At 37.2% G+C, this 6,000-nt stretch overlaps 1 pseudogene; it reads right to left on the reverse strand.

Moving 5' to 3' along the window:
* Window positions 1-3,946: 3,946 nt before the first annotated feature.
* On the reverse strand, window positions 3,947-5,748 carry LOC127495516 (olfactory receptor 51I2-like; annotated as a pseudogene).
* Window positions 5,749-6,000: the final 252 nt, after the last annotated feature.

The raw sequence follows: 6,000 nt of genomic DNA on the forward strand, positions 1-6,000 counted from the left end.
CAGAGTCTTAGTTGAGCGCCGCTGGTGTGCGTGTGATCATAGAAAACAATGTGTTCGAATTGATGAATCATAACCCACCAAATTGGCTAGTGTGTTGATATGCCTTACCGGCCACAGTGAATTTGAACCCGCATTTAGTGAGTTGGTGGGTGTTAATTTCAAACTCTGCTTGTGTGCATCTTGAGACAAAACAATGGCGCTGACATATTTTAAGATATGCCACTGCAAGTTGCTTTCGGGTAAAATAGCTCAAGCATGCATTTTAGTTAGGGACTAGGCTAAATCCTTGTCTGTGAAACCAGGCAGTAATCAGTTATTGAGTTAACTTAACTTTTTTCTGTTAAGTACAATGAACTTTCAATAATATGTGAGTAAAATAAACTAATTTAATTTGGTTAATGTCACTGTTTGGGTTTACAGTGTGGCCAAATAAACGGACATGGCTGCAGTCAGATTGTGGATTGTTATCATTCAGAATATTTCATCCAGCTGCTTCTGCTTGAAAATTCGGATACATCATGCTGGCATTTGGTTGGAGGAAGAGTTGTAGCTGGTCATAGGGGTCAGGTCTGGTTTTTGTGTTCTTCGCTGAGGATCTGGGTCAGGATTAGGGTTAGTTATCGTTTTAATTTTAACTATTCCAATTCCGGTTCTGCTTATCGAATCTGGTTCTTATCAATTCTCGATTCCAATATTTTTTTTATGGAGAGAAAAAAAGAGCAAATACTTCAAGAATAATGTTTTTACCTTTTTATTCTTGCCATATTTAGGCTATAAACCAGTAGGCTGTAACTGTTTTTGTACCTGAGTGTGAGACGCTGCTATTGCTAAGCTGTATCTGGTGCTTTAGGACTCACGGCTGAGTTCACAGTTCGTTATTTCAAATGTAGGCATGTTATTTCAAATGTTTTTCATTTCAAATGTTTCCAGGTGCGCCTATATGCTTTTCAGAATGCCTCAAGCGCATGTCATGTGACTAGAACCAAACGATCAGCTTCGGACTTTCCGTGACAACATCAAAAGATCAGCCAGGTTTTATTTCTCATCTCCATATATCTAGTAAAGCTAATGCAAGGGCTAGAAATCAATTAATCCTTTGATGATACTTCCTCGTCATCTTGCTGAGCGCAGTTCATGTTTGCATAGCAACGACAGACGCCACAAGAGCGAAAGCGCTTTAGAAAGGAGGAGAAAGTTTCATATACATGGCATATACACTGTATAAAGCATATACATTTTTTTTATATATTTTTTTTATTTTGAGAAAATGACTGGTATCGTTTAAAGCCTGTTTGGGGTCTATTGAAGTCCGCTATAAGGAGAATAATCCTGGAATGTTTTCATCAAAAACCTTAATTTCTTTTTGACTGAAGAAAGAAGGACATGGACATTTTGGATGACATGGGGGGTGAGTAAATTATCAGGAAATTTTAATATGAAAGTGAACTAATCCTTTAAGGGATTGTAATACTAATTGTAATACTGTGTTGTGTATGCTAGGTTAAAGAAATAGGCCTTTAATCTAGATTTAAACTGACAGAGTGTGTCTGCTTCCCAAACAATGTTAGGAAGACTGTTTCAGAGTTTGGGCACTAAATAGGACAAGAATCTACTGTCCATGGTATGGTATTACCAGAATTTTGAGACTGCACTGAACATGAAAGAGTATAATGTGACAACAGTAAGCTTGTAATAATGTTTTATAATCGATACTGGTGGATTTTGCATCACGTCTGTAAACAGAAAGAAAGGAGTCCCTGCATATAGGAAGTTGCTGGTAGCAGATAATTTATAGCCTTTTCTCACAGCAGCTGCAATAATTAAATTTATCATTTTGATGGCAGATTGTAATCCAGAAAGGTCCAAATGACAATCTTCAGTGACAACTGAAGATTCGAGCATGGTCAAAAAGCAAAAGACTTCGGACTGCAGAGTGCCTACAGAAATTGAAATCTACAGGTAATGCTAGTACACACTAAATATACAGTCACGCAATGCTTATGTTGTTAACTAACAATTTGAGAAAGTATAACAATAATAATTTGCACGGTTTGATGCGATACGAGCTAAATGATCGTTAGATTTTATCACCATTGGCAGCGTTTCTGTCCTTTAGTTTGTTGTCATGAACACTCATTAGTTTCAGCTGTGCCTAATTAATTATCTCATTATCCTCTCACTATTTAAGTTTAGTTATGTTTGTGTCTTTGTCTGGTCTCGTTTCTACTATGGTTGTGTTGGATAGTTTGCCTATATGTTGGATTTAACCTGTTTGGATTATTAAAGACTGCCTGTTTGCGCTCATCTTCATCTTCCTGTTTTTACACAACCAGTGTGTTACACTTGGAGATGATGAGAGATGAATCAAATTTATTTTCTTAATATTTCTCTTGTGGCCCATATTGAAAAAATGAATATTTTTGTGAATCAAGAAGTATTTTGTGTTAAACAAGTTGTTTTTGAAATAAGGAGTAAGCTAATCTAACTAATCTTTTATTATCCTCACAGTGTGTCGGTTATGCATCCACCAAACAAGGCATCAAAGCAATTAAAGTCCCCCGTAGTCAATAATCTTATCCCTTAAAACTAAAATTAGATATTTACATTTTTTTTTTTTTTTTTTTTTTTTTATAAAATGCATGCCTTAAAATAGCTTGAATGTAACTATTGCTTCATTTAGTATAAGTGGATGAATATGCAAATTAGCCCCGCCTCCACTCATTCACACCAGATCAGAGATTCACTTGGCCAACTCTAGTAAACTCTGCACAACGGCAAGTGGAAATACTGGTTTAATTCAGCCATATATGTTTGAACCAGATTTGATTGATTCAGAGGAAAAGCAAGTATACGGTCTCATCCACAAGTCAGTGTATCAGAATGGTAATGTGTTTTGTGTAACGCTCTCCACAACATCGGACACAAGCGATTAATTAATTACCTTTATCTTTGTTTTTTTGTACTGGTGGTGTAAAAGAATAAGAATGGCACTCTTAGTGATTATTTAATCATATTTTATTTAATGATTTATTAGTGCATCATCGTGTCATGACATTGAGGGGCACATCATTACTAACTCATGATTAGCTACCCATACACGAACATCAGCTCATGCCTTGTTAATGCATTATTTTGTCATGACTTTACTAGAGGGGGCCCAATCATAATTAATTCACTGTTAAATACTTGCCAAGTTCAGCTCATGATTTATCATAAACTTGCTATCAGATACACATGTACTAACACAACTAGTATTCAGGCCAGTTGAAAGATGTTGTGTGGCTTTTCAAGAAGTCAGAGAATGGAGGTACAGTATCATCACAGCCTGCGTCTGGATGGAGAGTGAACTCTACTGATACCCAGCAAACTCTCTGACCATGATTCCAGTTTGGCCATTTTTTTTTGGCAACTGTTCCACAAATGTTCTTTGGGGTTTGAATTTTTATTTCTTATTTAGTAGTAGTAGGGTGAGTTTGAAGGGAAATAGAACACCACAAAACAGATAAATACCTTTTAAGGTCAGTTATTATTTTTAGTATTCTCTACGTTTGATGAGGAGGATCAACTAATCCTGTGCCATCCAGACCATTTGTTTATGACAAAACTGCAGTCAAAAGTTCAAACTATGATAATATTAAATTTAAATTTGTTTCAAAGTCAGAGAACTTCTTATTCCTTCTTAAAGAGGCTGATTGATTTGGTTTAGTCAAATTTTAATTAATGCATTAACTATCAAACGTACTAACATGTAGTTAAGGCTGCTGTTATTCATGCATAAATCCATGACGACTCCAACTGTAGTTAAGGATAGCTCTTCATCGGTTCATGATTAGTTCATGCTTTCAATAATCATTAGTTCATGTCGAATTAAGTATTAATTCAGGTATTGATTATTCATGTACCCTTATTGTGAAGCGTTACCCCTTTATTATGCTAGATAAATAATTTACCTGGATCCATTTATAAGACAGATAATTTTTTTACGAATATTGGGCAAGTTTACAGCATAAACGAGGGTTTAGGATGGGTGGTATAACAAGAAATTTAAGTGAAAGTAAAACTGACAGCCATATAGGAAGTTGTAAAGTCACAACCTGACTCAAAGTGACCTCAGAAATAATGGCAATTGAAAAATTCAAAAGGATCACAATGTGTGGAATACAAGTTTGATACGCTTTGCTCTTGAACTGTGCTGAACTTCTTCGACAAATGATAATAATTTTTACATAAGAATATAACATTAAACTTAATGGGATGATTACAGTTGTGATCAATATAAAAAAGCCCATGACATTATTAACAGCAGTGTTTGCACAAGACAGTTTAACCATTTCAAAGTTATGGCAGTATACCTTAAACAATTTGTTACCACACAATGTCAGTCTGGAAGTCAAAATAGCAGAAGTACCAAGAGAAATCATTGGATAAGTCAAGATTATAACTATTAAAACAGTTAGAAATCTTGGCATAATTATATTGTGATACTGCAAAGGTTTACTTATCGCAGCAAATCTGTCAAATGCTATTAACATTAATATTGTATTTTCATTTGCTGCATACGTGAAAATGACATAAGACTGTAAGACACATGCTTCACGAGAGATTGAGTGTGTATCAAAAGCAAGTCTGTCAGAACTCTTGAGAAAAAGCCAGCTGTTCCAAACACAGAGATGACAAACATGAAATCAGAATGTTCATGGGCTGGTGTAAAGTCTCACATATTAATCTCACATGTTACTCCTCATTAGCTTCCCTTTACATTCCCTTTGTGTTTTTTGTTCCGTGCCAGATCGTGTTAATGCGTCTTGTTGTTCACGTCTTGTTTTTTGTGCTGTTCCTAGTTTTCTAGTCAAGCTTTATTTTCTTCAGTTTGAATTTTTTTTTTGTGCCTCAAGTTATTACTATGTTGTTTTTTGCAGTGATTAGAGCTCTGTTTGATTTCTAGTTTTATTTTGATTTTTAGTTTTAACCAACTTGATTTAATTTCTTTTTCTTTTCTTTTTTCCCCTTGGTATAACAGTTTTTTATGGTTACTTATTTTTATTTTATTTTTTATTTTTTTTTCTCGTGGTTTTTGCCTTCAGATCAGTCAGTTTAGTTTTTCTTTTACTTTTTTATTTTTCTCTCCAGTCTCCCTGTTTCTCTGGCTGCTGGATTGTGCTCATCTTCCCGATTCTTTTGACTTCCCCGCTCGACCTGCCATCTCTGCCCATTGCTCCCCGTCTCGTTTGCCATCATCCTTGACCTCCTGAGCTGCAGACTGTTCTTGGCTGGGCATTTAAGTTCCATGGACTGTGTCTTGCTACTGGCTGTCATTGACTGTGGACATTATCCAGTCTAGCTCTTGCTGCTATTTTGTTACTCCTTGATCTGTTTCCCTAATAAACTTTGGTCCTGAGCCTCATCCAGAGCCGGAGCCCATGCAGGTGGGGCGGATGCGTCTGGCAGCTGAGGAAAGACAACGCTGCATATCCCAGGGACTCTGTCTTTATTGCGGCAAACCAGGACATTATGCAGCTCAGTGTCCGTTAAAAGCCAGGGCTCGCCAGTAGTTGGGGAAGTACTGGTGAGCGTTACCCCCTTGTCTTGTTCCCCCTCTTCACGCACACTTCTTCCTGCCACAGTCGGTTGGGGCCCCTACTCGAGACGTTGCTCTGTCTTAGTTGATTCTGGTGCGGAGGGTGACTTTATGGATGCTGATTTGGTGGCTCGTTGGAGAATTCCTACCTCCCCTCTCAAGAAACCCATCACAGCTAGGGGACTTAATGGCTCCATTTTGGCCCAAATAACCCATGTTACTGACCCTGTAAGCCTAGTCATCTCAGGCAATCACCATGAGAAGATTGTGTTCTACCTCCTTAAGTCTCCTAGCACCGCCATTGTATTGGGGTACCCATGGCTGGTTAAGCACAATCCCCATGTGAGTTGGTCAGAGAATTCTGTGTTAACGTGGAGCTCTTTTTGTCATAAGTTTTGTCTGGGTGCTGCTTCGTCTTCTGG

Source organism: Ctenopharyngodon idella, chromosome 15 (genome assembly GCF_019924925.1).
Source record: "Ctenopharyngodon idella isolate HZGC_01 chromosome 15, HZGC01, whole genome shotgun sequence".
NCBI classification, from domain to species: Eukaryota; Metazoa; Chordata; class Actinopteri; order Cypriniformes; family Xenocyprididae; genus Ctenopharyngodon; species Ctenopharyngodon idella.